The sequence below is a fragment of the Ovis aries genome, chromosome 3, assembly GCF_016772045.2.
Source record: "Ovis aries strain OAR_USU_Benz2616 breed Rambouillet chromosome 3, ARS-UI_Ramb_v3.0, whole genome shotgun sequence".
Lineage (NCBI taxonomy): Eukaryota > Metazoa > Chordata > Mammalia > Artiodactyla > Bovidae > Ovis > Ovis aries.
The window spans coordinates 25,369,204-25,381,251 of NC_056056.1; the positions used below are offsets into that span (position 1 = coordinate 25,369,204).

Consider the following 12,048-nt stretch of genomic DNA (forward strand, 5'->3'; position numbering starts at 1 on the left):
TTATAGGGTTTTGTGAGATTAGAAATCGCATATGGTAAGTGTCTGCACATACAGTGTGTGAAAGCTGCTCAGTCATGTCCGACTCTTTCCCACCCCATGGACTATACAATCCGTGGAATTCTTCAGGCCAGAATACTGGAGTGGGTTGCCTTTCACTTCTCCAGAGGATATTCCCAATCCAGGGGTTGAAGTCAGGTCTCCCGTAATGCAGGCAGATTCTCTACTAGATGAGTCACGGGAAGCCCTCCATACATATAAGTAGTCAGCAAATAGTGATTACTGTTATTCTAAGCACTTAAAGCTCCAGGAAAGAATTCCCATCTTAAATTGACTTTCTATAGGGAAAGATCATTAGAGAGCATTTCTTATTTAAAAATAGACACATAACTGTCCTTCAGTTAAAACCCTGACTCATTGCTCTAGTTTCAGATCATGCCCTCAACGGTTTTTGTTTTCTGAAATGACAAGACTTTCTCCTCAGAAGCAGATTTGTCATGAAGTTTAATCTTCCAAGGCTCTCATTTGCACAGATCCCTTCAAGGCTCTGGAAGAGCCCAACAATGTGTTCAATCAGTTATGTGGTTTTATAAGAATTGCCGAATAAATGTGCTTTACCAGCAGAGAGTTAAGACCATTGACTTTGCACTTTACTTCTGTCATATTTTTCCTTCTCTCAGGTATCTGCAGGTATTTTTGGTGTCTAGTCAAAGGGTAGTTCAGTTTGGAATACGTTTAGTTTGGTTTTAAAGAAGATTACTTATGTGGTATGCAATCACCTCCGTGCATAAGTAAGTCACTGATGTATGCTCAGTCAGTCAGTCATGTCCACCTCTCTGTGGCCCCATAGACAATAGCCCACTAGGCTCTTCTGCCTATGGAATTTTCCAGACAAGAATACTGGAGTGGGTACCATTTCTTACCCCAGGAGATCTTCCCAACCCAGGGATCAAACCCACACCTCTTACATCTCCAGTGTTGGCAGGAAGATTCCTTACCACTAGCGCCATCTGGTAAGCCCTAAGTCATTGACAGCTGTTATATATAGATACCACTATCACCAGCTATGCCAACTGACTCCATGAAAGTACAGAACAGAGGCTGTATGCTGGTATAAATGTGTTCTGTAGCACCTGGTATTGGAATTAGGTGGATAATGGAGGAGGGATGAGGTTTGGAATGTGTAGAGCTGAAAGCCAGTTTCAGAATTCTTTCAAATCCTGTAACTTATACATGAAAGATATATGATAGAGACCTTTCTGTATCTGACAATCTCCAAAATATAGATACCATTAATAAATTATTATTGAGAGATAATTTAAAAATCAATTAGCCACAATATAAAATAATTGTTCTATAATAAATACATAATCTAAGCTTAAACCAAAGGCTTACAGTTGGCCCCCCTTATCTGTGGGTTCCACACCCACAAAATGAATGAAATGCTGATCAAAAATATCTAGAATAAAAAAAATCCAAAAAGTTCCAATAAAACAATACTCAAATTTTCCATACATTGACAGCTATTTCTATAGAATTTTAATTATGCTTATAATTAATCTAAAGATAGTTTATAGTATACAGGAAGATGTGTAGGTTATATGCAAATACTATACTATTTTCTATAAAAGACTTGAGTATCCATGGGTTTGGGTATCTCAACTTCACTTTCACTTTTCACTTTCATGCACTGGAGAAGGAAATGGCAACCCACTCCAGTGTTCTTGCCTGGAGAATCCCAGGGACGGGGGAGCCTGGTGGGCTGCCGTCTATGGGGTCGCACAGAGTCGTACATGACTGAAGTGACTTAGCAGCAGCAGCAGCAGCAGCAGCAGCAGCAGTGTTTCCTAAAACCAGTCCCTCCTGGATACCAAGGGATCACTATAGTTGCTTCTGGGAATGATACTATTCTGGAAACTTCATTTGTATAGATACATTTTTGGGAGCATATTTTGTTATATTTGAAACTGTTGTCAAGGAGAAACAATCTATAGTTCTCAAGCAAGAGAATCATAAAAAATTCATATAAGTTTACCTTGAGTAAGGAGAGACCTTCACAACTAAATCTGCCTCAGGGAAGCAGAAGAACTAGGTAGAGACTCGGGAAGAGCAGCCCTATCAAGGGTGCGGTACCACAGTGATATGAGCAACAAAATAAGCAGGTGTTCTAATCAAAATTATACTGATAGCCAGTCACATGATCCTTAAAAAGCATATTTTCTCTGGACTTCCATACCCTCCTCTACAAAATAAATCAGTTGTTAAGATGTTTGATGTGGTACTTTTGAATTCTTGGTGCAGTGTTTCCCAGTGTTTTTCTCAACTCTAATCCATGGGGGAAATTCTGAAAAATAGCATTCCATGGTCAAATAATTTTAGAAAATGTTTTTAGAAAATTTTTTTTTCTCTCCCATTGGTATATTCAGTGTGTATTACCATAATGCGGACTCTAAAATGTGCTACAGTGAAGTAATATTTTTATCTTTGTTTAGGATAGGGCTTGCAAAATGTATTTGACTGTGAAAACCTTTTAGCATAATATCTATGACATGTAATTTGGGGATGCTCCTCTAAAGCAGCATTTGAGAGTTTTTTAGAGAGACTTAAATTGAACTTGCAGATAGATAGCATAGTCAGAACCCTGCTTTGAGCTGTCCTCTTGCAAAGGTGCTGAATTTACTGTTAGGAAGTTATCAGAAGATACAGCAAAATCCTTTGACAAAAAACATAAAATGGAGGAGGGGATGTTATGTGGGGGGAGGATAGCTAAGAGTATGTTGATCCAGAATAAAATTCTTCCCAAACTATTTTTAATAGCAGGAAATCATGTGAGGTTAGAGAGTCATTGACTGTGAATATGAGCTCATTTCCATGCTAGAACCTCATCTGAGGAAAGGGGATACAAAGCAAGAAAAGAGGGTCACAATTTGTATATGAACTGTGCTCTATGAGACATACAAAAGAAATCTCAAATGTATGGTCTTAATTCTGATGGGATTTAGATTCTAGATAGAGAAAATAATGCAAATGTATGCAATAAAAAGAAACACAAAAATTTTAAGAGATTTGAAAGAGAAGCAGAGACTATGGCACTATAGGTATTTTCAAAAGGGTGTGGTTAGGGAAAATCATTTAAAGAAAATGGATGGTGTGAGTCTTCTAAGAATAAGTAAACTGAGCATGGAAAGATGGGTGGATGCTTGGATGAATGAATAAAACAGTAAAAACCATGAATGATAATAAAACTGGCTTAGATAAAGAAATGATCATGTATCAGAATATCTGGGGTAGGAATACCATTAATGATACCAGATAATGAGGAATCTGAAGCAAGAGCTGTCAGACCACAGACAAAAGGTTAAAAGGCAAGGAAAGAAAGAACACTCCCTGTCTCTAAAAGCCCAAATGCTTACAGAAAATGGATCAAACTATTATAATCAAGTAGACAGCTAGTCCAAGGTTGGAGGTTAGGTAGGTGTTGAAGGTATAACACTTTAAAAAGACACAGTCCTTGAACCAAGGAGCTCAGGACATACTGATATGGAGAAGAGAAAATAAGAGGAAGTACGTGTGTGTGTGTGTCTGTGTGTGTGAGTTCTCAGTCGGCTCCAGCTCTTTGCAACGCCAGGTTCCTCTCTCCATAGGGTTTTTCGGGCAAGAATACCAGAGCGGGTTGCTGTTTCCTTCTCCCAGGGATCTTCCCAATCCAGGGATCAAACGTATCTTTTGCATCTCCTGCTTTGGTAGGCAGATTCTTTACCACTGAGACATCTTTAAAGACCATATACATATACAAGTAACTCTGGGGGCTTCCCATGTGACACAGTGGTAAAGATTCCACCTGCCAGTGCAGGAGATGCAAGAGACACAGTGTCGATCCTTGATCAGGAAGATCACTCAGAATAAGAAATAGCAACCTACTCCAGCATTCTTGCCTGAAAAATCCTATGGGCCGAGGAGCCGGATGGACTACAGCCCATGAGGTTGCAAAGAGATGGACACAACTGAGAGACTAAGTACAAGCACAAGTAACTCTAATAAAATAAGGGAATGATTCAATCTTAAATATAAGTCAAACTCAAAATCCATCGAGTATGAAGGAATGAGTTAAATTTTGACCATGGACTTCCCTGGTGGCTCAGAGGGTAAAACGTCTGCCTGTAAGGCAGCAGAAAGTGAAAGTGAAGTCACTCAGTCGTGTCCGACTCTTTGCGACCCCATGGACTGTAGCCTAACAGGCTTCTCAGTCCATGGAATTTTCCAGGCAAGAGTACTGGAGTGGATTGCCATTTCATTCTCCAGGGGATCTTCCCAACCCAGGGATCAAACCCAGGTCTCCCTCACTGCAGGCAGATGCTTTACTGTCTGAGCCACCAGAAGGCCCGGGTTCAATACCTGCGTCAGGAAGATCTCCTGGAGAAGAAAATGACAATCCACTCCAGTATTCTTGCTTGGAAAATCCCATGGACAGAGGAGCCTGGTAGGCTACAGTCCATGGGGTCGCAAAGAGTCGGACACGACTGAGCGACTTCACTTTCTATAAAGGTTATATAAAGGAGATGACATTTAAGCCAAGTCTCTAAAAATAAATTACACTAAATGAGAAAGGGAATGAAGAGAGACTTTCAGGAAGTCCAAACCAATAATCAAAGGAATGAATATGTGAGGACGAATGGGATGAGCAAAGAATATTGAATAGCAAATGTGACTATGAGGGGTGGGTAGTAGTGGATGAGACTGAAAATGTACTTTGGGCAAAATATGAAGGATCTGGAATGTCATATTAACAAAAGACTCATGCAAAAAAATGCTATGATCAAGTCCATTTAAAAGCAAAATTTTCTAACCATTCCCTTGGGTAGTACAGAGATCTCTCATGAGACAATATAGAGTAAATACAGACAGAAGAAAATACAGGAGCACTGGCTTTCAAATTTCATATCCCCAATTCAATCTGAGTGGCTCTATTTTGTATCTTATTTCATACAAGGCTTCCACTTAGGGTTTGATTTGAACAAAGATCCACCATTTTCAAAAATATCTACTACCCAAAGATTTGGAAAGATAACTGGAAAGGAAATGATATTTTAGGAAGATATCGTAACAATTTAGCTACAATATGATGAACAATTAATTGGAGAAATCAACACCAGTAGAAAATGGGAAAATTAAAAAAATATTCTGAACTGTAACAAGCAGGAACTGTCTGCATATTGAATATAGATAATAAGCTACACAGTAGACATACAATGGTGAGTCCAGGGTTTAAGCTCAAAGACCTAGAAATACGGTGATATTATTCACTGAGATAAGGTTTATAGGTTGAAGGGAAGATAAGCAATGGGACCTACCCAACTTTCTATACAATGATTTTAGATTCATAACTTGCAACTGGACAAAGACATACAGTTAGGTGTTTTAGGAGACAGCATGGGTCAGAGATAACTGTTTAGGTGTTCAACTGAAAAGAGTGAACACAAGGCCCAAATATGATTCCCCCTAGGCAAAATTATTAACAACAAGAGGAATATGAACAGTTAACATTGTGTGTGAGTGTTTAGTGGCTCAGTCATGCCTGACTTTTTATGACCTTTTGGACTGGAGCCCACCAGGCTCCTCTGTCCATGGAATTTTTCAGGCAAGAATACTGGAGTATTTTCCTGACCCAGGAATCAAACCTGCATCTCCTATGTCTCCTGCATTGCAAGCAGAGTCTTTACCCACTGAGCTAGGCAATTAACTTAAGCCAGCAGCTGTGCTAAGAGTTTTATATGCATAATATTATTTAATTGTATATGAATCCTATGAATAAAAAATATCACTACTGCAGACCAGAATAATGTAGCAATTAACATCCGGAAATGAACTATCTGTATTCAAATCCTGGTTCTACTGTTAACTATCTCTGTCATTTGGGGCAAACTATTTACTTCTCTGTGCATCAGTGTTCTTATCTGTGAAATGGGGATAATAGTCCCTAAATCTATGATACAAAGGGACTTAAGGCATATAAAGGATTTATAACAACTCTGGGTACATAGCAAGTGTTCAGTAAACATGAACAATTATTTTTACTTCATTTTACAGATAATGGAAGTTAAGTCATAGGTTAAATAACTGGTAAAGAGCACACTGTTAAATAAGTGGTAAGTGTAGCACTCCCAAGTCTGCTCAACTTTTATGCTAGCTTCACTCAGATAGTGAAGAAGAAAAGGTCAAGACTGCAACCTTGGGGAATGCCTACATTTAATCAGAGTAGAAACCAGAGCACTAGTTAAGTGCTCTTGGAAGGCATCATCAAATTAACAACAGGTCAGAGTGCTGGGGACAGAGGGGTGCAAAGCTATTGGAGGAAAGAGGTGGTCAAATTTGCAAAAGGAAAAAAGAAGTGTAATATAAGAAACGACTGCTGGATTCCACAGTCAGAAAATCCTGGAAACATCAAAAGACCATTGAGCAGATTAGGAAGGGCAGACATCAAACAGAACACTTAAGAAATGAATGCAAGGGGAAGAAATAAGAGGAGTCAGTGTAGAAGTTTCAGTGGAGAAAGAATGCCAGTTTACCCCAACAACCTAACGGAAAGAAAGTTTAAGGCGAATTTTCACCAAATGGGGAAGTCTTAGCTACTTTTCTATGTGGAGCCTGGTACCATTAATTGGAGAAAAGGGGACGATATTTTGAAGGAGGCAATCAGTGCATTTTGACCAAGGAAGATGCAGGAGCATATGGTGAAGAACCACAGTGGCCCAGTTTAGCCTTGGGAAAGAGAGACTCAGGTGCTCTGTGATGACATAGAGGGACAGGGTGGGGAGGCAGGCAGAAGGGGGGTTCAGGATTGGGGGGTACATGAATACTTATGGCTAATTCATATGGATATATGGCAAAAGCCATCACAATAGTGCAAAGTGATTATCCTCCAACTAAAATAAATCAATATTTTTTAAAAAGAGAAAATGGAAGACATATTCACTAGAGGGAATTCATCCCTTATCAGTTTCAGACTGTTTATGCTAGGAAAAATAAGAGGTTTGTTTGTAAACAATGAGAAAGGGGTGTGTAGGGACCTTGAGGAAAAATAAAAAATTTCCACAGAGATAGAGAAAGATTACTGCGCAACTGTGCAGGCCCTGCTGAGCTCAAAGCAAAACAACTGATTAAGCAGCTTGTACAACGACATGAAAAAGATAATGAATCTCTCATCCACAGAATAAGTTGAAGGGAGACAAAGTGATATAAACAACTCATGCAAATGGAAATAGTGCTTTTAGTTAATAGATGTTTCACCAAGAAAAGAGAGAGAAAGCTAACATGATTTTGCATAAGGCATAGTACATGAATGTATGTAATGGGATGTACAATACTTGCCATGAAACTGCTTGAAGAGGTGCAGGCATTGCTGTATCATTTTCAGATTATTTTATTCATATGACCTATATGTGGGAATTTGTAGAACTAAAATTCTAATTCTGACTCTGTCACTAACAACTTGCTAATGGCCTAAGTAAGTAAAGTTGCTCAGTCATGTCCGACTCTTTGCTTACCAGGCTCCTCTGTCCATGGGACTTTCCAGGCAAGGTACTGGAGTGGGTTGCCAAGCTTGGTCAAAATATGTTTCTTCTCCCTGGGCTTCAATGTCCTCAGCTACAAAATAGGGCTGAATTAGAAGCTCTCTGAAGATTAGTCCAGTTTTAAGACTGCATGAGTTTATATTACAAATAGCAACATATACTAGCTTCCCATATCATCTCCCAGGCCTACAGAGATCTGCTTTTTGTAAGGGTCTAGCTCCTAAGATGACATTAAAGGAATGTATTACTTAGAGCTCTCAGGATACTGGCATGCCTCACTGACCCAAGGGCAGGCGTGCAGGTAAGGCTCAAAAAGGAACTACTTCATGCTCTCTCTTTCTATAGCTTTCTATCTGCAGGTACTTTCTGTAGCTACTAAATCTGCAGGGAGGAAGATGAATGCCTTGCAGCTACAGAAGTTTAAAGGCTCATTCCAGATGACCAACTAGGATCTTGGAGTCCCTATTCCAGTTGGCTGAGATGCATTTGGGTAGTCTCTTCTAATTCAATATATTCCAGACAAAGGGACAATTTCATAAACCAGTAAAATCTTCTGAAGGCCCTTGTTATGGATGATGAAAAATAGTTCTAAGTTATAAAGCTCTACTAAAAACCACTATAGGAGTTTAGATCAAATAGTGGCAATGGATGAATGATCAAAGAGCTTTCCAGGTTACTCAGAAGTAAAGAATCTGTCTGCCATTGCAGGAGATGCAGGAGACCTGGGTTTGATTCCCTGAATCAGGAAGATACCCCGGAGAAGGAAATGGCAACCTACTCCAGTATTCTTGCCCGAGAAAATTCCTATGGACAGAGGAGCCTGGAGGGCTACAGCCCATGACATCACAAAGAGTCGGATTTGACTGAGACTGAGCACACACATGTATGATCAAAGGGTGAAAAGACCCTGGGATACTTTTATCTCAAACTCCTTTTAATGTCTTTGAAAACACAGGAGTTTATGCTGTATTATGAGAAGAAAGAAAATGTTCAATCAGAGGTCTTAGATAAATTATTTTTAATACTCTGAACATATGGGCAAAAAAAAGGTCATTTAAGATGTCTTCTGTAGTGGGACCTTCTCACTTTCTGTGACTAATTTTTAGTTTAAGAATCCAGAGTGTAAGGCTCAGATCAGGTTAATTTACCCTTAAATGTCTGTTAATTTACCTACATCTAAGTCTACTTAGCTAGCAACTTAGCTATAATGATAACTGGAAGAAATCCCTTAACCTGGAAAAGTATGTAATAAATTAAAATAGTGAAAATGAAACTATATATACACTCTCTGGAATGAGACTATATCAGTTTACTACACAATACAACAAAAGTGTACATTTTGTAGGTTTATTCTCAAATTCATCATCACTAAGAACCTAATAAGCACACTTAAAGTTAAGCACAGGGACATATGCCTTTTAGAGGCTCATACCTGGGCAACTCCAGGGGTGTTTTACAAAAATTTATTCAATATTCTGATTTTATACTTTGAAACAACTTCCTAATCTTTTGTATACAATCTGTGAAAACTAAAGCTAAGCAACATTCCTTAGCATGTTGAAGTTTTACGACCAAAGGCAATATTTTTCTCCATATATGTCATCCATAAAACTGCCTGGCTGCTTTTCAGTGTTATGTGCAGAGATGGCTGAGTGATGCTGCATTTTCCATCCCGAGTGCTATGCCTCCTCTTGTCAGCTGTATTCTCTATATTGTGATCAGACTCTGCTCTTTTGAGATGCAGGGTTAAAAAGGCTTAACTCCCCTTTTTGTTATGAGAGCCAATCTCTGTCAGGATCCAGAGGAAAGCGAATCTTGCTGTGGACAGCGACATGTGACATGACAATTACTAGGAATATGACTGCCCAGGGCATGGCTGTTTAATCATGCCTGTCCAATGCACGTGGCCATGTATTAACCAGGGAGAAAAAACAGCACTTTCGCAAACAAGAGAAAACTGAACTTCAGGCAACTAGACTTGTATGTTTTCTCCTCAGTTGCTCAACTTGGTCGCCCGTATTCAAAGCGCAGCAAGGAATATTACAGATAGCCTTCTCTAGTTTCATTCTGCTCAGCTGGTTTGGGGTAAAACTTATATACTCCAACGCAGGACAAAGGGGACCTGCTTAAGCAGAAACATCTTTATTCAGTTAGAGTGAGTGTTTAGGATAAGGGGTAGAAAGGACAAGAGATTTAGTTACCTCTTATGTTCACAGTAGTTAAAACCCTCCATGACCTATTATATCAGATTCTGATAATTCCAAGATGTGGGCACTAAGCATTAAAGTCTGACCTTAGCTTTTATGTAAGTCTTTGTTAGTGAACACTTTCTCATGGGAAGAATTGTCTCCTCTGTCAAGCTTGGCAGATTACATGAGTGTCAGACAACATCAGCACCCACCATGGGCCTGGCTGCCTGACCTCTTTGAACTGATTAGGGTGATTGTGAATTCACACTTTATTATAGCATGGTGTGTGTGCACTTTTCTCCAGCTCTCCAAACATCACTTCTGCTTGTGAGCAAAGGAAGCTACCAAGTTTGCTACCCTGATGAGTTATTATGAAAATTATGAAATAGGCAACAACTTTTGATATAACACCAAGAGGATAAAACCCTCAACATTACAGATTCATACCTATTGCATCTTATGTGATGCTGATCACCAGTGCTTCATTTAGTAAGTCCTCAGTGAATGAATACAGAGAAGGCACTGGCACCCCTCTCCAGTACTTTTGCCTGGAAAATCCCATGGACAGAGGAGCCTGGTGGGCTGCAGTCCATGGAGTCACTAAGAGTCGGACAAGACTGAAAGACTTCACTTTCACTTTTCACTTTCACGCATTGGAGAAGGAAACGGCAGCCCACTCCAGTGTTCTTGCCTGGAGAATCCCAGGGACGGGGGAGCCTGGTGGGCTGCCATCTATGGGGTTGCACAGAGTCAGACACAACTGATGCGACTTAGCAGCAGCAGCAGCAGCAGCAGCAGTGAATGAATATGTGTTAGATAAATTAATTAACGTATTGCAACCATGTCAAGATGGATATGGAAATGAGAAAGACTAGAAAAGAACTTGGAAAAATGAAGCAGTTATGTTGCAAAAGTGAAATTACAAGCTTTTTTTCCTGATTAAAAATAATATCTTTTGCTATCATAGCAATAATGCTTTAATAATGACCACAACATAAATTCACGTTTAATTCAGTTTATCAAGGATTATTCAACTAAAGATATGATTCATCCTGTACACCAGACCACAATATCTAAGCCATGGCCTCTAAGCCACATTGTGTCCTGGAAGATAAGACAAAACCATGAAACAGAGACATTTCAAACAGGTCATGACTTAATGAAATTCTCAAATGAGCAATACACAGAAGCACTGGAAGCAAAAAGAGCTCTAGCTCATGCTCGAGGAAAATCTATAGCTCTAAACATTCAAGAGGGAAGCATTCATTTTGCCTGCTATAGCAATTAAGCTGCAGCTGAAATCAATGCATCAGCTACTAGAGCGATCTGCAGCTCGGGGCTGTAGTCACTTACAGCCATTGATCTTCCCTGGCTTTGGGGTTTGGTTCACCTCACTCTTATCATCCCTGTGGCTTCAAGGTGTCAGGCACAGACTCATCGCTTCTTTGAAATTTACCCAAGGATCATTATTGTGCTCTAAATCTGCAAGGGCTGCGAGAGGGAAAAAAATCACACAAAAGCTTTCCGACAACTGCCAACCGTTGCTAACGTGTCACTGCTGTCCCTGACACGTAACTCATTCTTATTTAGAGTAGCTGAATGGGCTTTTACTCCACATCCTGAAAATTCAAAGCTTTCCACATTTAGGGTGGCCTCAAATGAACTTCTAGCTTCGTTTTTATCACACTCTCTTCTCCCTCACTTCCCATCTATCAGTTCATCCCTCTCAGTCTACCTGACATTCTCCTGACATTCTCAAGATGCTCTTGACTCTTCAGCTCTTGGGGTTCTGCTCAAGTCTTTCCTTCTCCCAGCACTTCCTTTAAGACCTCACTCAAGCGCTACTGACCCCATATCACCCATCCAAATTAATTCCCCTTCTCCGTCCTCTAATATGTGTGCATGTGTCCATTGCTCAGTCATGTCTGACTCTTTGTGACCCTATGGAATGTAGCCTGCCAGTCTCCTCTGTCCATGGAACTTTCCAGGCAAGAATACTGGAGTAGGTTGGCATGCCCTCCTCCAGGGGATCTTCCCAACACAGGGGTCGAACCCACGTCTCTTACGTCTCCTACACTGGCAGACAGGTTCTTTACCACTAGTGCCACCTGGGAAGCCCCTCCTCTAGCATATGAACCCTTAATTAAAGAATATTAGGTGTTTTCCTATGTATGTCCCACTTACTTATCAGTTTCCAGAGAGTCACTCACACTTTATCTATTAATAACATTATGCCTTGTATTGTGCACTACACACACAGACAAATAAATCAGGTTACTGTAGCATTATAC

The 12,048-nt window shown here is 39.9% G+C and overlaps 1 long non-coding RNA gene across 1 annotated transcript in view; it reads right to left on the reverse strand.

The window, feature by feature from the left end:
* Positions 1-12,048, reverse strand: part of LOC132659571 (uncharacterized) — a 30,812-nt gene that overhangs the window by 4,666 nt on the left and 14,098 nt on the right. The window lies entirely within an intron of this gene.